Source organism: Macaca fascicularis, chromosome 9, assembly GCF_037993035.2.
Source record: "Macaca fascicularis isolate 582-1 chromosome 9, T2T-MFA8v1.1".
NCBI classification, from domain to species: domain Eukaryota; kingdom Metazoa; phylum Chordata; class Mammalia; order Primates; family Cercopithecidae; genus Macaca; species Macaca fascicularis.
The window spans coordinates 77,568,983-77,593,083 of NC_088383.1; the positions used below are offsets into that span (position 1 = coordinate 77,568,983).

General features: G+C 50.9%; 1 long non-coding RNA gene across 1 annotated transcript in view; it reads left to right on the plus strand.

The window, feature by feature from the left end:
- The first annotated feature begins 18,474 nt into the window (after positions 1–18,474).
- The window catches only part of LOC135965132 (uncharacterized), a 213,136-nt gene continuing 207,509 nt past the window's right edge, over positions 18,475–24,101 (plus strand). Inside the window, exon 1 of the long non-coding RNA XR_010577999.2 lies at positions 18,475–18,563. This is a non-coding gene — a long non-coding RNA (uncharacterized lncRNA). The remainder of the gene's footprint in view (positions 18,564–24,101) is intronic.

The window sequence follows — 24,101 nt, forward strand, 5'->3', positions numbered from 1 at the left end:
CACCCGTCTCAGCCTCCCAAAGTGCTGGGATTACAGGCTTGCGCCACCGCGCCCGGCCTCCTTTTATTTTTTATTTTTTTTGAGATGGAGTCTTGCTCTGTCACCCAGGCTGGAGTGTAATGGCATGATCTCAGCTCACTGCAACCTCCACCTCCCGGATTCAAGTGATTCTCCTACCTCAAACTCCAGAGTAGCTTGGATTTACAGGCGCTTGCCACCACGCCCTGAAAGGAGCTGGGCACATTCCTCAGCCCCGGGCTCAAAACTCCCTGAGCCTAGCACAAACACATCCCATCCTCCCATCCCACCACCATATATCTCTCAAACTCCCTGAGCCCAGTATAAACACCACCTGGAAAGTCTCCGATAAGGGGACAGCCGTTCAAGGTTACTGAAAGCGCAGGAGCCAAAAGAATTTCTTTGTTTCCCTGCAACTTTCGGGCTATAAAAAGCAAACGCTCGCATTGTTCAGGGCCCTCTTGTATACTGTGTAAAGGAGGGACCAGGTTCGAACTTGTAGTAAAGATCCTTGCCGCTTGGCTTTGACTCTGGACTCTGGTGGTCTTCTTTGGGGAACAAACAGTCTGGGCATAACATCTGGGGGCTCGTCCGGGATTCCCCAAGCCCACCAGACCCCTGGTCAACGGATCTGCTGGGATCGATCTACTGATAGGTGAGCCGGCTCGTCTCCGTTTGTCTGTCTGTGTCTGAGTGTCTGTTCTGAATCTGAATCTGTGACTCACGAGGTCTGAAACTGAAGCTGGCACAGTCCTGGCGGACGCGCTATAGGACGGCCAGTGGAGACCGGTGGGAGACGTCCCCTGGCTCTCTTCTGATTTAAATTGCGATCTGAGTTGCTGGAGCGCGTTCGCGATCCGGGCAACAGCTGACTCTGAATTGCCCCGGTCCCCGGGTGCGCGCTCGCGGTCTGAATTGCCCCGGTCCCCGGGTGCGCGCTCCCGGCTTCCGGCGCCACACTTCCGGCCCCGGTCCCCGGGCTCCCCGGCTTCCGGCGCCGTGCTCCCGGCCCCGGTCCCCGGGCTCCCCGGCTTCCGGCGCCACACTTCTGGCCCCGGTCCGCGGGCTCCCGGCTTCCGGCGCCGCGCTCCCGGCCCCGGTCCCCGGGCTCCCCGGCTTCCGGCGCCACACGTCCAGCCCCAGTCCCCGGGCTCCCGGCTTCTGGCGTCGTGCTCCCAACTAGCTATCATTAATAAGTCCGATCAGATTTCCTCTATAGGGATTCTAACCCACATTCCTTTACAGGAAAGGACTACAAATCATTACAGGATGGGCAATACCCAGAGTACTCCTCTATCTCTCCTTACAAATAATTTCAAAGAAGTTAGAGCAAGGGGCCATGATCTTGGTATGGAAATCAGGAAAGGAAAGCTAATTACTCTGTGTCGCTCCGAGTGGCCTGCCTTTGATGTGGGGTGGCCACCCGAAGGGACCTTCCAACTTGCTGTCATCACTAGGGTAAAATCCAAGATTTTCCTACCTGGGCGTGCGGGCCACTTAGATCAAATCCCATACATCCTCATATGGCAGGACCTTGTTGAAAACCCGCCTTCTTGGCTGTCCCCTTTCCAATTAGCCTCTGAACCCTCTAAGGCACTGGTTGCTTGACCACTAAAAACCAAGCAACCAACTGCCCCCTCCCATCCTGTTCTACCTGATAGCGGGGACCCACTGTTCACAGAACCCCCTCCGTACCCCTCCGGGCCCCAGGCCCCGGCCCCTCGGGCTGAGTCGCGGGAGAGAGCAGGCGGAGAGGAGGCGGCTGGCACTCACGGGCCTGCTGAAAGGGAAAGTAACTTTGAGGGGCCGGCGGGGCAGACGCGAGGGCGCACTTCGCGGACTAGCCCCCCCCAGCCACCTGACTCCATGGTGGCTTTACCCCTCCGGGAAATAGGACCCCCAGATGACACAGGAATCCCCAGGCTCCAGTACTGGCCATTCTCCACCAGTGATCTGTATAACTGGAAGACTCAGAGTGCTCGGTTTTCAGACAACCCCAAAGATTTACTGTCTTTACTGGATAGTGTCATGTTCACCCACCAGCCCACTTGGGACGATTGTCAGCAGCTCCTCCGAATCTTGTTTACCACGGAAGAGCGAGAGAGAATACAGGTAGAAGCTAGAAAGCTGGTCCTGGGGGACGACGGTCAACCGACTGCCAACCCCGACCTCATAAACGCGACCTTTCCTCTGACCAGGCCGGCATGGGACTACAACACGGCAGAAGGTAGGGGACGGCTACGCCTTTATCGCCAGACTCTAATGGCAGGTCTCCGGGCAGCTGCTCGCAAGCCCACTAATTTGGCTAACGTATATTCTATTCTGCAAGAAAAGACAGAAAGCCCAGCCACCTACTTAGAAAGATTAATGGAAGCTTTTAGACAGTACACCCCCATAGATCCAGAGGCTCCAGGAAGTCAGGCAGCTGTTGTAATGTCATTCGTAAATCAGGCCGCCCCAGATATTAAAAGAAAACTCCAGAAATTAGAAGACTTGGAAGGAAAGCAGATTCAGGACCTCCTTCAGATAGCCCAGCGGGTTTACAATAACAGAGATACTCCAGAAGAAAGGCAATTTAAGGCCACTGAAAAAATGACCAAGGTCCTGGCAGCAGTAGTACAGAAAGAGCATCTACAGCCAGAGTACACCCAACCCAGGCGGCCCCCCAGGCATGATAATCTGAAAAAAGACCAATGTGCCTACTGCAAGGAGGCTGGCCACTGGGTAAGAGACTGCCCCAAAAAGAAACAACGAGGACAGGGACCCCCTAGGTCTACACCCGTACTAGTCACTCAAGATGAAGACTAGGGAAGACGGGGTTCGGATCCCCTCCCCGAACCTAGGGTAACTTTGCAAGTGGAGGGGTCCCCGGTCCAGTTCTTGGTCGATACGGGAGCACAGCACTCAGTCTTAGTTAAAACTAATGGAAAATTATCCTCCAAGTCCTCGTGGGTACAAGGGGCCACAGGAGTTAAGAAATACCCATGGACAACACAAAGAACAGTAAACCTCGGAGCCAAGAATGTAACCCATTCTTTCCTGGTTATCCCTGAGAGCCCCTGTCCCCTATTAGGGAGAGACCTGCTAACTAAAATGGGAGCACAGATCCATTTCCTCCCTGAGGGGCCCATCGTGACCAACTCCCACAATCAACCCGTGTCCGTCCTAACTATAACCCTAGAAGATGAGTACCAGCTCCACCAGGAGCAAACGGCCCCTGACCAGGACATAGCAACCTGGCTCCAGCAATATCCAGAAGCTTGGGCGGAAACGGGGGGGTTAGGACTAGCAAAACACCGTCCTGCTTTATTTGTTGAACTTAAACCTGGGGCAGACCCCGTGCGGATACGCCAATACCCGATGCCCCTAGAGGCCAAGAAAGGAATTGCCCCGCATATCCGCCGGCTCCTTGACCAAGGGATCCTCTGCTCATGTCACTCACCCTGGAATACTCCATTGTTGCCGGTACGAAAACCTAATAGTGGAGAATACAGACCTGTACAAGACTTAAGAGAAATCAATAAGAGGGTTGTGGACATACATCCAACTGTGCCTAACCCATATACCCTCCTGAGTACCCTAAACCCTAAACATCAATGGTACACTGTTTTAGATTTAAAAGATGCTTTCTTCAGTTTGCCTTTAGCCCCTCAGAGCCAAAAGCTCTTTGCCTTTGAGTAGAATGACCCTGATAGAGGCATAAGTGGCCAACTGACATGGACCAGACTGCCGCAAGGATTCAAAAACTCTCCTACCCTGTTCAATGAGGCCCTCCATGAAGACCTGGGTGAGTACCGACGCAAACACCCTGAAATAACCTTACTACAGTATGTTGATGACCTCCTGATTGCTGCTGAGACCCAAGAAGCTTGCATCCAAGGGACCAAGGGTCTCTTACAAGCTCTGGGAAATCTAGGCTACCGAGCCTCAGCAAAGAAAGCTCAAATCTGTAAGTCAGAGGTAACATACCTAGGGTACCTGCTTAAAGAAGGGCAGCGCTGGTTAACAGACGCCCGAAAACAAACTGTTCTGCAGATCCCCAGGCCGCAATCCACCCGACAAGTGAGGGAATTCCTGGGGTCAGCGGGGTTTTGCAGACTATGGATACTTGGGTTCGCAGAACTGGCTAAACCCTTATATCAGGCAACACGGGGGCAGCAGCCATTTAAGTGGACAGACAAAGCCGAGTCGGCTTTCCAACAGATTAAAACCGCCCTACTCTCCGCGCCTGCACTGGGACTACCTGATGTTACCAAGCCCTTCCACTTATGCGTAGATGAAAATAAGGGTATCGCCAAGGCAGTAATAACTCAGAACTTAGGCCCCTGGTGGAGGCCAGTTGCCTACCTGTCAAAGAAGTTAGACCCAGTGGCTGCCAGGTGGCCCCCTCGTCTCCGAATGATTGCAGCCACGGCTCTGATGGTGCAGGATGCTGATAAGCTTGTCATGGGGCAAGAATTGCGGGTCGTTACCCCACATGCCATCGAAGGTGTACTCAAACAGCCACCTAATCGATGGATGAGTAACGCCCGACTCACCCACTACCAAGGACTACTACTAAATCCTCTCAGGATAACTTTCCTGCCCCCAATGACCTTAAACCCTGCCTCGCTGCTGCCCAACCCGGACCTGGACGCCCCACTCCACGACTGCACCGAGATACTAGCTCAGGTGCACGGAGTTCGAGAAGACCTGAAGGATCGCCCACTTCCTGACGCCGACCTCGTCTGGTTCACTGATGGGAGCAGCTTCATGCATCAGGGCCAGAGGTACGCTGGAGCGGCAGTGACTTCAGAGACTGAAGTAATCTGGGCGGAACCCCTGCCCCCAGGGACATCGGCCCAAAAGGCCGAATTGATAGCGCTCACCCAAGCTCTTACCTTAGGGACGGGGAAAAAGCTGACGGTATATACAGACAGCCGATATGCTTTTGCAACAGCGCATATACATGGGGCCATTTACAGGGAGCGGGGGTTACTGACGGCTGAAGGAAAAGAGATAAAAAACAAGCAAGAAATCCTAGCCCTGCTAACAGCCCTATGGAGGCCAGAAAAGTTAGCCATTGTGCATTGCCCAGGGCATCAGAAACTAACTACTCCAACTGCTCAAGGCAACTTTCTGGCAGACCAAACTGCAAGAAAGGTGGCGAAGGCTCCCAGCCAACTCCTTGCACTCCAGCTCCCTGACCCGGGCCCCCGGGACTTGCCATATTTCCCTGATTATTCAGAACAAGATCTCCAGTGGATTGACAAGCTTCCCCTGAAACAGATCCAGAATGGGTGGTGGACTGATACTAATGACCAAACCAACCTGCCAGAAAAATTAGGACAACAAGTGTTAGAACACATCCACCGAACCACCCACCTGGGTGCTCGGCGGATGATAGACCTGATCAGACGCTCTAAGCTCAAATTCAGACATACAGCCGAGATGGCCAGCAACATCGTGACAAGTTGCAAAGTCTGCCAGCTTAACAACGCCTACCCCCAATCCCAGGCTGCAACGGGAACAAGGCTCAGGGGAACCAGGCCCGGTATCTACTGGGAAGTAGATTTTACTGAGATAAAGCCAGGAAAATACGGGTATCGGTACTTACTTGTCTTTGTAGATACTTTTTCAGGGTGGACTGAAGCATTCCCCACCAAGAAAGAAACTGCTCAGGTTGTAGCAAAGAAAATCCTGGAAGATATCCTCCCCAGGTATGGCTTCCCCGTCCAGATAGGGTCAGATAATGGGCCGGCCTTCGTCGCTAAGGTAAGTCAGGATTTGGCTTCCATCCTTGGGGCAAATTGGAAACTACGTTGCGCTTACAGGCCCCAGAGTTCAGGACAGGTAGAGAGAATGAATCGGACCTTAAAAGAGACCTTAACTAAATTGACTATGGAGACTGGTGCTAATTGGGTGGTCCTTCTCCCCTACGCTCTGTTCCGGGCCCGTAATACCCCTTACAGACTGGGCCTTACTCCTTATGAAATTATGTATGGCAGACCCCCACCCTTAGTTCCCGGCCTAAAAGATGATCTGCTCAAGTCCGAAACAGAAAATGTCTCTGAACCCTTATTTTCCCTACAAGCCTTGCAGAAAATTCATCAAGAAATCTGGCCCAAGCTGAAGGAACTATATGAGACCGGTCCCCCGCCGACACCCCATCCGTACCAGCCGGGAGACTGGGTCCTGGTCAAGCGACACCGACAAGAGACCCTAGAACCCAGGTGGAAAGGACCACTCCAGGTACTCCTAACCACACCCACCGCCCTGAAGGTAGAAGGCATCGCATCGTGGATCCACTACACCCACGTCAAGCCAGTGGACCCAACCTCCGATCTTCTGGGACCAATCACGGCGGCGGCTGAAGCACCGGACACGTGGACTGTGGACAGAGCTAGGAACAACCCCTTAAAACTCACCCTGCGCCGGCAGCATAGCTCACTGCAAACATGCAGTTAGGTAGCCTAACCCTAACGTTAGTCGCCCTAGTGGCCGCTGGAGAAATCACAAAACCAGCTCATAATCCCTTTGTCTGGAGATTCTGGCTTTATGAAAACCGAACCCACCCTGGGCAACCTCATAAGCCCGGAAAATTATTGGCCAGTGCTGATTGCCCTTCCTCAGGGTGCAACAGCCCAATTCTACTAAATTTTACTGGTTTTCAAATAGCCAAACCTATGACACCAATAATATGCTTTGAGTTTGATCAGACTAAATACAATTGTAAACACTATTGGTGGCACCAAAATGCCGGCTGTCCTTATAACTATTGTAACATCCATAGACCCCGTTATTGGGGAGAGAGAAAACAGTTAGACCCTAAATGGCCCTTCCATCGTAGACGGGATAGAGACTTTTCATATACATGGATAGTTAGAGACCCCTGGAACTCCCACTGGACCACGCCTCAACATGGGGCTGTATACTACTCCCCCTCCTCCACATGGCCTAGCAGTCACCTCTATCTGTGGCGAGGCCTAGTGCAAGTACTGCCCCTGGTCCACGGGAATATCCAACGACAGGAAAACAGACTAACACAAGACTTACGTCCTTTCTGCTGGTTAAAGTTATTACAAGAAGGACTAGAACTTGCTAACCTTACAGGACTTCATAGCCTGTCTGGCTGCTTTCTGTGCGCCACTCTAGGGCATCCACCGCTAACTGCTGTCCCTCTGCCATGGGGATCCTCTACCTTTGCCCAAGCTAACAACCTCCGAAACCTCTCGTATGCTCCTATCCTGAACGTGCCCCTATACCTAAACACCAGTCAGGAAAAGTTTCCCTACTGTTTCTCAGGAACCAATTCCAGCCTCTGCAGCATCACTGCAACGCCCCCTAATATCACCTTAAGGGCTCCATCAGGCATATTCTTCTGGTGTAATGGAACCTTATCTAAGAACCTACCTAGTCCTTCTGTTAATAACCTACTGTGTCTCCCTGTCACATTAGTTCCCCGGTTGACTCTACTAACTGCTGGCGAGTTCCTAGGATATACTGGTAACTGGACTAGTGCTGTTATTCACCCAGACCCTAGACCAAGACCTGCACGAGCCATATTTCTCCCCCTCATTGCAGGAATCTCCCTCACCGCATCCTTCATTGCGGCCGGACTGGCGGGGGGAGCCCTAGGTCACACCCTCATAGAAAGTAACAAGTTGTACCAACAATTTGCCGTTGCTATGGAGGAGTCGGCTGAGTCCCTTGCCTCCCTTCAGCGGCAGCTCACGTCCCTAGCTCAGGTAACCTTGCAGAACCGGAGAGCCCTAGACCTACTCACTGCAGAAAAAGGTGGTACATGTATATTTCTAAAAGAAGACTGTTGTTTCTACATAAATGAATCAGGACTTGTAGAGGACCGGGTCCAACAGTTACGCAAGTTAAGCACTGAAGTAAAAACACGGCAGTTTGCTTCAGCTGCAGACCAATGGTGGAATTCCTCTATGTTTTCTCTGTTAGCCCCCTTCCTTGGACCCCTGCTAAGTCTACTATTTCTGCTTACCGTAGGACCTTGTGTTGTTAACAGAATTTTACAATTTGTTAAGGAAAGATTTGACACCGTACAACTCATGGTCCTCAGAGCCCAATACCAACCTGTAAACGCTGAAACTGAATCAGACTTATAAGACCCAAGATTGGCTCTAAAGATACCTGAAAAGAAGGGGGGAATGAAAGGAGCTGGGCACATTCCTCAGCCCCGGGCTCAAAACTCCCTGAGCCTAGCACAAACACATCCCATCCTCCCATCCCACCACCATATATCTCTCAAACTCCCTGAGCCCAGTATAAACACCACCTGGAAAGTCTCCGATAAGGGGACAGCCGTTCAAGGTTACTGAAAGCGCAGGAGCCAAAAGAATTTCTTTGTTCCCCTGCAACTTTCGGGCTATAAAAAGCAAACGCTCGCATTGTTCAGGGCCCTCTTGTATACTGTGTAAAGGAGGGACCAGGTTCGAACTTGTAGTAAAAGCTTGGCTTTGACTCTGGACTCTGGTGGTCTTCTTTGGGGAACAAACAGTCTGGGCATAACAGCCCAGCTAATTTTTGTGTTTTTAGTAGAGATGGGGTTTCGCCATGGTGACCTCAGGTGATCCACCCGCCTCAGCCTCCCAAATTGCTGGGATTACAAGCATGAGCCCCTGCGCCTGGCCAGGTATGTGTTTTAAAACCAATGATATTGGCCAGGCGCGGGGGCTGGACGCCTGTAATCCCGGCACTTTGGGAGGCCGAGACGGGCAGATCACAAGGTCAGGAGCTGGAGACCATCCTGGCTAACATGATGAAACCCCATTTCTACTGAAAATACAAAAAAAATTAGCTGGACGCGGTGGCGGGCACCTGTAGTCCCAGCTACTCGGGAGGCTGAGGCAAGAGAATGATGCGAACCCAGGAGGTGGAGCTTGCAGTGAGCGGAGATCGCACCACTGCACTCCAGCCTCGGCGACAGAGCAAGACTCTGTCTCAAACAAAAAAACAAAAAAACAAAAAAACAATGATATCAGATGGGCGTCATGGGTCACCCTGTAATCCTAGCTCTTTGGGAGAGCATGGTGGGCTGATCACCTGAGGTCAAGAGTACCAGACACACCTGGCCAACATGGTGAAACCCCGTCTCTACTAAATTATCACTTCTCATCCTTTTGGCAAAGATCAAGTGTAGTAAAAAAGAGAAATTAACCGGGTGTGGTGGCACACGCCTGTAATCCCAGCTACACAGGACTCTGAAGTGGGAGGATGGCTTGAACCCCAGAGGCAGAGGTTGCAGTAAGCCAAGATCACACCACTGCACACCAGCCTAGGTGACAGAGCGAGACTCTGCCTCAAAGAAAAGAAAAGAAATGCAATCATAAATAACACGACTGGGCGTGGTGGCTCACACGTGTAATGCTAGCACTTTGGGGGCCCGAGGCAGGCAGATTGCTTGAGTTGAGGAATTTGAAGCAAGCCTGGGCAACGTGGCCAAAATCCAACTCTACAAAAAATACAAAAATTAGCCAGGCACAGTAACAAAGTGAGACCCTGTTTCAAATAATAATAATAATAATAATAATACTATGTCGCCCAGGCTGGAGTGCAGTGGCATGATCTCGGCTCACTGCAACCTCCCCTGCCCAGACTCAGGTGATCCTCCTGCCTCAGCCTCCCAACAAGTGGCTGGGACTATAGGCACATGCCACCACACCAGGCTAATCTTTGTATTTTTAGTAGAGACAGGTTGGCCAGGCTGGTCTGGAACTCCTGAACTCAGGTGATCTGACTGCCCTGGCCTCCCAAAGTGCTGGGATTACAGGCATAGAGCCACCATGCCAGGCCAGAATTTGTTCTTAGTAGTACAGAAAATAATGGTGGGACTTAAAATTGATGATATTTTAAGATTTGATGGAAACTGTTATACTCCAATTATTTTGTGTGATGACATGTTACAGCCATTAAAATGATATTTTCATAGATTTCTTAATAATGTCAAGTAGGCTGGGTGCAGTGTTTTACACCTGTAATCCCAGCACTTCGGGAGGCCGAGGTGGGTGGATCAGCTGATGTTGGGAGTTCAAAACCAGCCAGTCAACATAGTGAAACCCCATCTCTACTAAAAATACAAAAATCAGTCAGGCGTGCTGGCGGGTGCCTGTAATCCCAGCTACTTGGGAGGCTGAGGCAAGAGAATCGCTTGAACCTGGGAGGTGGAGGTTGCAGTGAGCCAAGATTGCGCTGCTGCACTCCAGCCTGGGCAGCAGAGCGAGACTCCATCTCAAAAAAAAAAAAAAAAAAAAAAAAAAAACAAACCTGGCCAACATGGTGAAACCCTGTGTCTACTAAAATGCAAAAATTGGCCAGGTGTGGTGGTGGGTGCCTGTAATCCCAGCTACTCGGGAGGCTGAGGCAGTAGAATCGCTGGAACCAGGGAGGCAGAGGTTGCAGTGAGCCGACATGCCATTGCACTCCAACCTGGGTGACAGAGCCAGACTCCATCTCAAAATAAATAAATAAAAAAAATGCTTACTGGTATTTCAGCTAATTCTCAAAACAACCCAATGGGAGATGAGTACTATTATTTACCCCACTTTACGAATTTTACAGAGAGAGGTTAGAGTAATTAATTTGCTCCAGGTAGGTTCACAGCGGCTAAACACTGCCATGATTGACCCCCTAGTCGGCTAGGATCCCCAAACCACCGCTCACCAAACAGCCCTCAAGAAACACAACTCTGGACCAGGTGTGGTGGCTCATGCCTATAATTCCAGCACTTTGGGAGGCCGAGGCAGGCAGATCACCTGAGGTCGGGAGTTCAAGACCAGCTTGAACATAGAGAAACCCTGCCTCTACTAAAAATACAAAAAATTAGCTGGGCGTGGTGGTGGGCGCCTGTAAGTCCCAGCTACTCACGAGGCTGAGGCAGGAGGCTGAGGCATGAACCTGGGAGGTGGAGCTTGCAGTGAGCCCAGATTGTGCCACTGCACTCCAGCCTGGGTGACACAGCAAGACTCCATCTCAAAAAAAAAAAAAAAAAAAAAAAAAGCCAGGGGCAGTAGCTATACCTGTAATCCCAGCACTTTGGGAGGCCAAGGTGGGTGGATCACCTGACGTCAAGAGTTGGAGACCAGCTTGGCCAACATGGTGAGATCCCATCTCTACTAAAAAAATACAAAAAATAGCTGGGCTTGGTGGTACGTGCCTGTAATCCCAGCTAATTGGAGGCTGAGGCAGGAGAATCACTTGAACCTGGGAAGCGGAGGTTGCAGTAAGCCCAGATCATGCATCTGCACTCGAGCCTGGGTGACAGAACGAGACTCTGTCTCAAAACAAAACAAATAAAAAAACAGAACCCTGAGATTTGCAAAAGAAAATATGCAGATGACTGGGCTCATGCCTGTAATCGCAGCACTTTGGGAGGCCAAGGCGGGTGGATTACCTGAGGTCAGGAGTTCAAGACCAGCCTGACCAACATAGAGAAACCCTGTCTCTTCTAAAAATACAAAAAATTAACCGGGCGTGGTGGCATATGCCTGTAATCCCAGCTACTTGGGAGGCCGAGGCAGGAGAATTGCTTGAACCTGGGAGGCGGAGGTTGTGGTGAGCTGAGATCATGCCATTGCACTCCAGCCTAGACAACAAGAGCAAAACTCCCTCTCAAAAAGAAAAAAAAAAAAACCTGGGCGCGGTGGCTCACCCCTGTAATCCCAGCACTTTAGGAGACCGAGGTGGGTAGATCACCTGAGGTGGGGAGTTCGAGACCAGCCTGACCCACATGGAGAAACCCCATCTCTACTAAAAATACAAAATTAGCCTGGCACGGTGGCGCATGCCTGTAATCCCAGCTACTCAGGAGGCTGAGGCAAGAGAATCGCTTGAACCCGGGAGGCAGAGGTTGTGTTGAGCCGAGATTGTGCCATTGCACTCCAGCCTGGGCAACATGAGTGAAATTCTGTCTCAAAAAAATAAATAAATAAAATAAAAAGAAAATATGCAGATGATCCATAGGCTTGAGAAGTGTCCCTTTGAGTGGTAACCAAATAAATGCAAATTAAATAAAATAATGCAAAGCCTTTGCAACTAATTTTCAATTAATGATCATTTAAAAGAGTAATTAAGAGAGCTGGAAAGGATGCAGGGAGATGTCATTGAGGCACATTGTGGTTGAAGTGTAAATTGGTACACCCTTTCTCGCTCAGGGCTATTTGCAGTATAAATACATACATTTCGTTAAAGCATACATTCCATTCCTACTTTTGCACTGATTTAATTACAAGATTGTTCATGGCAGCATGAAATAGGGAAGCTTTAATCTCAACTTAATCTCTAATGAAGTATGGAATAAATTGTGGTATGAGTGCATGGGGGTAGTGGGATGGCGAGGCTGTGAGGGGAAGGAAATAAATCTTAGGTAACATAATGGTTTGTTGCCTTCCAAAGGGCCACAGGACATAAAAAGATATACGTTACGGTATATCTATGTTATTAAAATGTCATGTGGTGGGGAACTAGGAAAAAACATCTAGAAAAGATCTTTAAGATGGCGATCATGAAAAAAAAGTTGAGAAAAAATGATCTAGGTTCCGTGTGGTGGCTCACGCCTATAATCCCAGTACTTTAAGAGGCCGAGGCGGGCACATCACCTGAGGTCAGGAGTCCGAGACCAGGCTGGGCAACATATTGAGGCCCCATCTCTACAAAAATTTAAAAACATGCTGGGCGCAGTGGCTCACGCCTGTAATCCTAGCACTTTGGGAGGCCAAGGCAGGCAAATTACCTGAGGCCGGGAGTTCAAGACCAGCCTGGCCAACATAGTGAAACACCGCCTCTACTAAAAATACAAAAAATTAGCCAGGTGCAGTGGCGCACACCTGTAATCTCAGCTACTAAGGAGGCTGAGGCAGGAGAATTGCTTGAACTCAAAAGGCAGACGTTGCGGTGAGCCGAGATCGCTCCACTGCACTCCAGCCTGGGCAACAAGAGCGAGACTTCAGTCTCAAAAAAATAAAATAAATAAAATTAAAATATTAGCCAGGCCTGGTGGCACATGCCTGTAGTTCCAGCTACTCAGGAGGCTGAGGTGGGAGGATCGCCTGAGTTCAGGAGGTGGAGGATGCAGTGAGCTGAGATAGCGCCCCTGAACTCCAACCTAGGCAAAGTGGGGAGACCCTGTCGCAAAACAAACAAACTTTAAAGTTCTGAGTGATACACAGCATCGGCTGCCTCCGGGACCTGCTCGGGTGGTACACTCCAAGCTGCAGAGACTTAAGAAAAGGGCCTCTTGGTTAGAGCCCGGGTATGGGGTTCCACCCCCTCCCCCGCCACCGCCAGGCAGCGCGGTCCGCCCTTCCAGCTGGGATCCCCGCGTCTCTCCGCCTTCCTGGAGCCCCACTGTTGTGCTGAAAGAGACCGCCCTTCCGATGCCCAAGTCCGGCTCCATAACCACGTAAACAAATTGTGGATTCAGACACCGTGAGCGGCGGAAACAAAGGCGTCCCCACAGTGTCCGGCCGCCCGCTGAGGAGAAGGGTCTGCCGGTCGGCGACCTGGCGGGGGAACGGAGCACGCCCCCTCCGGTTCACGCCGCGCGTCTCCTTCAGGCCGACAGCACAGGCGGTCAGTTTTGAACTTTCTGGGTACCCACCTCCTAAGGCTTCAGCCAGGCCAGGTCACTCACTGTCTTCAGCAAAATCAAATGTTCAAAACGTACTGTCGGCTAACATCTTTTTTTTTTTTTTTTTTTTGAGACGGAGTCTTTCTTGTTGCCCAGTCTGGAGGGCAGTGGCGCGATCTCGAGAGGCTCACTGCAGCCTCCGCCTGCCGGGTTCAAGTGGTTCTGCCACCTCAGCTGCCCGAGTAGCTGGGATTACCGCACCACCACGCCCGGCTAATTTTTTTTCTTTCTTTCTTTCTTTTCTTTTTTTTTTTTTTTTTTTTTTTGAGACGGAGTCTCGCTCTGTCGCGAGGCTGGAGTGCAGTGTCGCCTCAACCTCCACCTCCCATGTTCAAGTGATTCTCCTGCCTCAGCCTCGCGAGTAGTTGGGACTACAGGCACTTGCCGTCACGCCCAACCACATTTTTGGGTCTTTGATTCCTGCTTCCTCGACAGGGTCCCTGAGGGCTCAGGATCCGGGGATGGAGGCTGCTGGGGGCGAAAATGGCACCTCCCTGGCAGGGAAAGGCCAGGCCTGTGAGGGCTCAGACGAATCCTGGCTCCACACGCAGTTCATGCTGCCCGGGCCTCAGGGACCAGCACATCCACCTCCTGTCCTCCAGTTGAGGCCTCAGGGCTCTCAGAGAAAGGAGCAGGGTCCCCCCAAGCCCCTGACAACCAGGACCAGCCAGGCTCCCGCCTCCTCCCCTTCTTGTTCATTTCTGCCCTCCCCAGGCTTCTCCAGGGCTTCGCTGCCATCTACTGAAAACCAGCCTAGTGCTGACCCAGCCTTGTCCTCAGCAACCATGGCCTGCAAATTGTATTCCATGTGCCTGGATTTCCCCCTGGACACAAAGGCTCCGTGAAGACGGTTTAGGCAGTTCCCAACTTCATGATCATAGCAGGCCCCTCCGGACCACCCTGCACTGTCCCTAGTCTGGGCCAGGGCCACCCCATTCATGGGAGGATGGGTCGGAGCTGTCCTCCCAGAGCCAGGCTGGAATGGGCCCCACAGTCTTCAGGGAAGTACCTTTTCCTCTACAAAGCTGGTCACCTGCTCTTACTCTCACCCTTACAGGCTATGTCTGCCTCATCACCTGGAATTCGCTGTCTCCATTCCTGGGGTCCCTGTGTCTTTAAGTCTAAGTTGGGTATTGACCCAGCCACCCTGGCTTTCTTCCCATCTGCATTCACACTTCATATTCCACACCCTCTTGCCTTCTACCTTTCTACGCTTCACCGCTTCACCATGACCTTTGTAAGCAATGTCTGGCTAGATTTTGTTTCCAATTGGACAGGCTCTGTTGTGTACATTTACGGTTCTTGTTTTTATTGATCTATGAGAATTATTTCTACCACTTAATTTTTTGTTCTGGCTTTTCTGAACTTCTATTTTATGTCTCCTTTCCTAACTTCTAGTAGAGAGACTCAGTTTTCGTATTCCCCTTCCTCTTTCGAATGACTTGGAGGTTATGGTAGGCCGATCATGGCTCCACAGATACACCTGTGTCTGAGCCCTGGAGCCCGCGAGCATCAGCTGGAATGGCAAAAGACGTGATTAGAGAGAAACCCTGAGAGGAGGAGCGTATCCTGAGTCATCCAGGCAGGCCCTAAATGTCCTAGAAGAGAGAGTCCAAGGGAGCTTCGACCCAGAGCTGCACAAGCAACAAGGCCCTGTGAAAGACGGAGCAGGTCTTGGAGATGCAGCCACAGCGGCAGGAACGCCAGGGCAGCCGCCGGAGGCCGGAAGAGGCCAGGAGGCTCCTCCCCGAGAGCCTCAGGAGGGAGCATGGCCCTGCCTTCTCCAGGCCTTGATTTCTGTCTTCTGGCCCCCGGGACTGTGAGGGAATAAGTTTCTGTTGCTGTGAACCCCCAGGCATGTGGTAGCTTGTTACAGCAGCCACAGGAAACTAACACAGAGGTCGTATTTTCTCTTTTACTTTAATAAACTGCCTTGAACACTTTATTGTGTGCATTTTTTCTTTTAATAAACTGCCTTGAACACTTTGTGTGCACCAGGACAGGCCCACTCTTAGTCTAGACACAGCCAGCGTCTCCGCAGGTTCCTCTTCCAATGCATTAGAGCATGCATTTCTGGCATCTGTGGGGTGCCCGGATCAGGGAGGGGATGCGCCTCCAAGTTGTCCTCAGGAGATTCCCAATTGTTTGTGGATGTTGGATGTGGCGTCCATGGCAGTGTCTGGGATTTTGGTGTCTTGTACATCTAGCAGCATTGTCTCGTGCAGGCTGAGGGAAGTAGGGCCGCTGCCTCTACCTGCCTGCATGTGGCATCTCCCTAGAAGGAAGCCTTTGGTAGGTGGTTGGGAATATTAGGGTGCTTGAATGGGTACTGTGAGGAGGTGCAGAGGCACCAGGCTCTAGCAGCCTCCTGCCTCCAGGAGAGGCCTGGGATCACTGCAGCAACCAATGCCTTGGATCACTTGAGGGCTAGAAGACACCCACCAGCTACACAGCTCAGGGGTGTCACACATTGGGCATATTGTGGCATCAGTTTGAGAACTAGCCTGGGTGGAGTTGGACCAGGACACGCAGCCAGGATTCCGTATCGTCGGGGAGGGGAGCGCCCATGTGTCTTGTGTGAAGGACACTCCAGGGAATGCAAAGGCTCTGGTGGCTGGGAGGAGCTCAGGGATGAAAGAGCCTCCAAGGATTTTACAGAGGTGCCCGGGTTTGCTGTTAGGGAGCTTGCGTATGACTTGTATAAAGATTGCTTCAGGGGACACGAAGACACTGGTAGCTGGGAGGAGCACAGGGATGACAGAGACCCAGGGGACCCTGTGGAGGTCTTTGGGACTGATGATGGCTTGGAGGCCAGAGGAGCCGGGGGAGCCTGTGGGGACAACCTGGTGGGAGAAGCTTTCCCACACCGCCCAGCAGGCCAGCGAACTCTCCAAGGGCCTCGTTTGAACGACTTCCTCAGGCGGTCTCGGTTTAGAAGGCAATGGAAGCTGCCCTCACCAGGTAGCTTCCTCAGGCGCCTGCAGGACACAGGAGGCACAGGCTGCAGCCAGGAGCACTGGGCACCTGCGGCCCAGGCCCCTTCAGGGTCCCCCATGCTGACTTCACAAAGCTCTGCCTACCCCTGCCCCAGGGCTTTAGTGACATCACGGCTGTGATCGCCCCTCCCAGATCAGCCCCAGGCCCTGGGGTGGCATCCTAGGCCCTGGTAGGAAGGAGGACATGGGAGAAAATGGGAAAGAGCCTCACTTTGCCAACAGGAAAACTTCCTCAAGTTTCTCCAGTTGTTTCAAGAGCCTTTTGTAATCTGGAAAGCAGGAGATGGGTTATGGTGGCGAGGGAGGGAACTGGGACTTACAGGAGCCTGAATGCGTGTGTCATTAAGGGAGACCCCAGGATCGGGGATTAGACTCTGGAGCCCCAGCATCCCTGTCCAAGGTCACATGGCCCCAAAAGTGATAGCTAGGTGCCCAGAGGGCAGCACTTTGTAATTTACAAAGTGCTTCCCGACACAGACACACCCCATCATGGGGGTCACGACCACCTCCTGGGGAGAGAGGACAGGGGCAGTCTCAAAGAAGACTCAGCCATGTTATACAGCTGCCCACATGGCCCTGGAGCCCCTCCTGCAGGTCCACGCAGTCACTGGTCCCCTTCCCCACACAGTCCCCTCCTGGGCAATACCCACTCCCTGGACCCCATGACTTCATCCCGGCAGGGAATCAGAGATGGATCCCGGGTTCCAATTGCCCTAGCAGGAGCTTCCCCATCAGGCTTCTGCAAAAGACTTTCTAGGAGACTTGGTGCTTGTTCCTAGGAACAGGTGAAGCTGTGATCTCTGGGGCTTCAGGGACCCTCAGAGCCTTACCTTTCGAAGTGATATACCTATTTCTGATCCTTATCCATTCCCCCACTTCAGCTCGATCCTGAGAGACAAGAAAGAGTGAGGGTGCAGGCCAGGTCTCAGTCTCCTGTCCCCACAGCTGCGGACCCACAGTGCTCGTGAATGACACACTTTCTCCACTCAGCTCACGGAGCCCTGTGTGCTTCTCTTTCCTTTCACTCGTTTCTGAAGTGCATAATAACCTTTTCTGGTTTCCTTCTTTGAAAAGCACGGAGGGGTTTTCTATGTGAGGCCCACCCTGGGCATCCTCAGTCCCTGTTCCGCTGCTTGTGAAACACACACACTTGGGTCTGCAGGTGCCTCTGAGCTGGCAGGGAGGATTCTGCTTCCGAGGAGGCCAGAGGCGACTCCAGTCTCAGGTAAGGGCTCTCGGGCTCAGCACAGCCCCAGAGCACCACACGCAGAGGCTGGGACCCGAGGTACCTGCCCGGGAAGGCGGCTGATGAGCCCGGGCTCAGGGCCTGTCCTCCCACAACGACCTCACCCCTCTCATGACCGGGTCCTCGCCGCTGAGTCCCGGGGTTTGTTTTTGCTGTGATGCCTCCCGTGCACCCCCACAGATGGTCTGGGAGCTGGGGATGGAAATCCTAGGCCCACTCCAACCCCTGCCTGCCCTGCCGTCCCTAGAGGGATGATGAGATTTCCCATCACAGGAGCGCCTCTGGTTGATTTGGAAAAGTGGAAAAGAGAGCAGGAAAAACAGAATCATTCTCTGCTGGGTGTGGGCTGAGGGCTCCTTACATTCTTGCTGTTCTCCTCTCTGGGAGGCCCTGAGGATGGCTCCCTGGGGGTAAAGTAGGGGCGTAAGATGATCAGGAACATCAGGCTAAACGCAACAAAGAGGATGAAATGGATGATCTCAGGAATGGGGCTCCAGCACAGCTCTGTGTCAAGAACACTGTTCAGCCGGGCGCGGTGGCTCACGCCTGTAATCCCAGCACTTTGGGAGGCCGAGACGGGCGGATCACGAGGTCAGGAGATCGAGACCATCCTGGCTAACATGGTGAAACCCCGTCTCTACTAAAAAATACAAAAAAAAACTAGCCGGGCGAGGTGGCGGGCGCCCGTAGTCCCGGCTACTCGGGAGGCTGAGAGGCAGGAGAATGGCGGGAACCCGGGAGGCGGAGCTTGCAGTGAGCTGAGATCCGGCCACAGCACTCCAGCCTGGGTGACAGAGCGAGACTCCGTCTCAAAAAAAAAAAAAGAACACTGTTCAGTTCTTGAACAGTGGGCCTGAGCCCTGGGTGTCCCCTCTGGGACTATTTATTGGGGCCCAGGCCCACATCACAGAGCTGGGGCCTCCCCCTCACAAAGGGCTCCTAAGGGTGGGTGGGGTGGGCAGTAGGAGGAGGAGACTGAGGTCCAGCCCCACCACCACCACCCACCCCTGCAATTCCCTTCACCCTCCTGGCCTTCTACATCCCTCCTTCCCACTCCACCTGCTCAACCTGTCAGAGACAGACCTGGTCTGTTTTCCATCCTGTCACCCTGGCACACAGATGGTACCTGGTTCCTTGGAGATCTGCTCAGGCTCCCTCAATTTCACAGTTTTTGAGGATCTGGATTTGTCCCTGAAATTTGTTATTTCCAGGGATTATTGCTCTAGGGTCTCCTCTGCCTGAAATTCTAACTTTCCCACATAATATGTTCTTACCTTACATCAACTCAAAGCTTATTTTTTATACTTGCTTATCATTGCTAGTTTTGAATAAATCTTTTTTTTTTTTTTTGAGACAGAGTCTCGCTCTGACGCCCAGGCTGGCGTGCAGTGGCATGATCTCAGCTCACTGCAGGCTCCGCCTCCCAGGTTCACGCCATTCTCCTGACTCAGCCTCCCGAGTAGCTGGGACTACAGGCGCCTGCCACCACGCCCGGCTAATTTTTTGTAATTTTTAAAATAGAGACGGGGTTTCACCATGTTAGCCAGGATGATCTTGATCCCCGACCTCGTGATCCACCCACCTTGTCCTCCCAAAGTGCTGGGATTATAGGCATGAGCCACCGCGTCTGGCCTGAATAAAATTTTTATAATTTTTGTTTCAATTAATCTTTACTATCTTCAGCTAGACTTAATCAAAAATTAAATCAATTCTTTATTATTAAAATTCATAGGACTACAAAAGTATAAAAATTGAACTTATTAAACCTTCCAAGGATATTTTTATATATTTGCAATATTTTTGCTTCTAAAATCAATAAAAGTTAAAGTGCGTGAGAAGTTTTGGAATTTTCGGCATACACACACACACATATACACACATACCCTGTGACAAATCAATTCAGTATTTTCAAATAGAAGAATCAAGCCTTTCTTTCAGTTCAAAAGCTTTCTTGTAGTATTTCTTATATGGTAGGACTGCTGGCAGCAAATTTTCTGTCTTTGTTTGTTGGGGTCCGCGTGTTTCCTAAACAAAGGAATGAACACACAAGGCAACACAGGACGAGACAAACATGGTGGCCGCCCCGAACAACACACTCTGCTTTATTTTATACAGTCGTTTGTGGAATGTTGCCAAGTCACAAGACACATTGTTGTTTTTCTGATCTTTCCCTGACTTTCTGGATTTTCAAGATGTTTACACATAAACCAGCCCCCAGGGTCTGCTGTTTGCAGCTGGCTCCTTTGTCCTCCCTGTTTGCAGGGAAGGAACGCCCTGCTTCGTTTGCAAGAGCAGGACTTATCGGGAACGTCTTGTTTGCGAGCACGTAGTCCTCTACATTGTTTATCTGGGAATATTTTAATTTTTAACAGATAGATCTGCTGGACAGGGCATTTTTAGTTGACAATTTTTTTTCTTTCATTCTTTGTCTATACCATCCCATTGCCTTCCCACCTTTCCTTCCTTCCTTCCTTCCTTCCTTCCTTCCTTCCTTCCTTCCTTCTTTCCTTCCCTCCCTCTCTCTCTCTCTCTCTCTTTCTTTCTTTCTGAGACAGAGTCTCCCTCTGTTTGTTGCCCAGGCTGGAGTGCAGTGGCATGATCTCAGTCCACTGCAACCTCTGCCTCCCAGGTTCAAGCAATTCTCTGGCCTTAGCCTCCGAGTAGCTGGGATTACAGGCAGACAACAACATGCCCAGCTAATTTTTGTATTTTTAGTATAGACGGGATTTCATCATGTTGGCCAAGCTGGTCTCAAATTCCTGACCTCAGGTATTCCACCCACCTTGGCCTCTCAAAGTGCTGGGATTACAGGCGTGAGCCACTGTGCCAGGTCTCACCATTGTTTCTGATCAGAAATCAGTGGTTAATTTTATCATGGTGCTCTTGTACATGAAGAGAAGTTTTTGTCTGACAGCTTTCAATATTTACTCTTTATCTTTTCATAGTTTGACGCAATGTGTGTAGGAGTGGATATCTTGGTTCTTATTTTACTAAAAGTAAACATTGACTCTATAGATTAATGTTTCATATTAAATTTGGTAAGTTTTCAACCATTATTTCTATAAATAATTCTTTCCCCTTTCTTTCTGAGACTCTCATTCTACATATGTTGTGCTTGATGTTTCATAAGTCATTTTTCTTTTTCTTTTTCTTTCTTCCTCTTTTTTTTTTTTTTGAGACAGAGTCTCGCTCTGTCGCCCAGGCTGGAGTGCAGTGGCCGGATCTCAGCTCACTGCAAGCTCCGCCTCCCAGGTTTATGCCATCCTCCTGCCTCAGCCACCCAAGTAGCTGGGACCACAGGCGCCCGCCACCTCGCCCAGCTAGTTTTTTGTATTTTTTAGTAGAGACAGGGTTTCACCATGTTCGCCAGGATGGTCTCGATCTCCTGACCTCATGATCCTCCCATCTCGGCCTCCCAAAATGCTGGAATTACAGGCTTGAGCCACCACGCCCGGCCTCTTTTTTTTTTTTTTTTTGAGACAGAGTTTTGCTCTTGTTGCCCAGGCTGGAGTGAAATGGCGTGATCTTGGCTCACTGCAACCTCTGCCTCCCAGGTTCAAGCGATTCTCCTGCCTCAGCCTCCCGAGTAGCTAGGATTACAGGCATGCGCCACCACGCCCGGCTAATTTTGTATTTTTAGTAGAGACAGGGCTTCTCCATGTTGGTCAGGCTGGTCTTGAATTCCTGACCTCAGGTGATCTGCCTGCCTCGGCCTCACAAAGTGCTGGGATCACAGGCACGAGCCACTGTGCCCAGCCCTTTTTTAGTTCTTTTAACATGCAGTAACTGCTTTGAAGTCTTTGTTTGCTAAGTGTGATGTCTAGGGACACTTAAAGACAGTTTCTATTAACTGGTTTCCTACCACATTTTCCTGTTTCTTTTCATCTTGTAACTTATCATTGAACACTGGATACTTAGGTTATAGACTGTTCAACTCTGGATTCTGATTCTTTTCTCCTGGAATTGTTGTTACTGTTTTGTTCATTTGTTTGTAACCCCCCAGTACTAAATTTGTAAATTCTGTCAGCAGTGTGTAGCCACAACCATCTCTGCTCATTTTTTGTTTATGTTCTTATGCATGGCTTCCTAGAAACCACTCCTTTATCTGCATGCACGGTATTCTGCCAACAGTTGTCTGAATTTGTACACTAACACCTGGAGTCGGTGAGGCTTCCACTGTTGCTGATGGATCTACCTGTGGACTAGGGCGTGCACACAGAGCTCAGGCCATCTGCTTTCCACAGGCATCTCCTCTTGCTGTGTCTTCTCCTCACATGCGCTCAGGCACCATCATCAGTCAGGGATGTTGGGTGGTTTGGGCAGGTTCTGGTCTCTGAGGAGACTAGCAGAGCTACTGGTCCTTCCTGTTTGTTTGCATCAATATCCCTATTTGAAAATTCTCCAAATCATGTCATCACCTTCTGGTGGTGACAGCAAAGCTGCTGGTTTCATGGCATTCAATAAATGTATTTTACATTTAGGTCTATGGGCCTGGCATGGTGGCTCACGCCTGTAATCCCAGCACTTTGGGAGACTGAGGTGGGCGGATCACCCGAGGATAGAGGTTCAAGACCAGCCTGGCCAACATGGTGAAACCCTGTCTCTACTAAAAATCCAAAAATTAGCCAGGCGTGATGGCAGGCGCCTGTAATCCCAGCTACTTGGGGGGGGCTGAGGCAGGAGAGTCACTTGAACTCAGGAGGCGGAGGTTGCAGTGAGCTGAGATTGTATACAATAAACAAATGATTTAATGCCCATACAATAGAGTGCTGTGAAGCTCTTTAGAAGAATGCCACGAGGATGATCAACACATACTATTCTCCTGGATGAGGATTATTACCATCAGCTCCATTTTTCAGATGAGAAAACTGAGAGAGAGTTACATAATTTTCCGAAGGTCACTCCCCACTGAATGTAGGAGCAGGGATATGACAGCCACCTGATCACAGCCAAGAACAGCATTCTCTCCTCTGCTCTCCTCCATGGTCCCCTGTGACTCCGAGGAGACCTACCCAGCTCTGCAGTCCCCAGAGCCCTGGTGTCCATAACCCAAGGAAGGGGAAGAGGCCATGAGAAGATCTTGGGCTTTCTCACTCTCTGAAAATGAGCAACTGAGAAAGAGACTTGACTTTGCTTAGAAGTATAAATAAATGCGACATTTATGCCTATCAAATATTAGAAGCAGTTTGTCTATTTAACACGTGTTAGTATCGGTGTCCCTTGTTATTCAAACTCTCCCTATCAAACTCAAGAATCAAAGTCAGTTAACTTTGTCGATAAATCCCTTTCTCTCTACACCCTTGCTACTCACTGTCTCAAGACCCAAACTTACTGGGACAAGGCGCTGTCCCTCCTGATTCAAGCCTGGTGTCTGCCTCTCACTATGCAAATCAGGAGCCAGAGAGCAGAGGAGAGGGGCGGCTGTGAGTGCACAGAGCACACACATGCTTTCTCGGATTGCCCCCCTACCCTACCCCCATTATCTCTATGGGTGTGATGATGAGAAGCTTTCACTTTTCCAGTGAGTTACTGTGCTGCTTTGACTTTCACAAGCATTGTCGCCTTGATGGATTTTTGTAAATACAGCTGTCAGTAGATGCCTCTTGCCCCCATCTCAGGAACCATAACCCAGATTCCCAAAGGGGAGCTTGACCACATGGATGGAAACTGAGGCCCTCAGAGAGACCATCAGCCTTGATCCCTTGCTCCTATTCAAAGATCTCAACATTACTGGAGCCTTCCTTGGGGCAGCCGGACATTCCTGTGTTGATGAAGCACCCACTCACATGCCATGGGAACTTTGTAGATTTTATCGTGGTGCAAACAACTCCCTATGAGGCCCTCAGTGCCCAGGGTCCATTGTTGGGTGCTTTTGAGGGTGGGAGGTGGAGGTGTTTCCATTTTGCTTGGGGGATCAGCATCACCCTTTCTTTCTCCTTTTCCTCTGGGCTGGTGCTCAGATGGTGAGAGCACTGTGCTGATGAGGTGGGCCCTGGGGTGGAACCCATGGCCCCCTCTGACTCCCAGGAGACCTGGCCAACTGCAGCGGCCCCCGTGGACCAGCAGAGGGACAAGAAAGGAGCTGACGTGGAGTAGCTGAGGCCCACTAGGGGCTCCTGCAGAGTCCATCCGCCTGTGGACAGCAGCTCAGGGCTTCAGCTGCTTCCGGAGAGGAAGCACCTCTTCCTAGACTGAAGTATTGTTTTGGTTA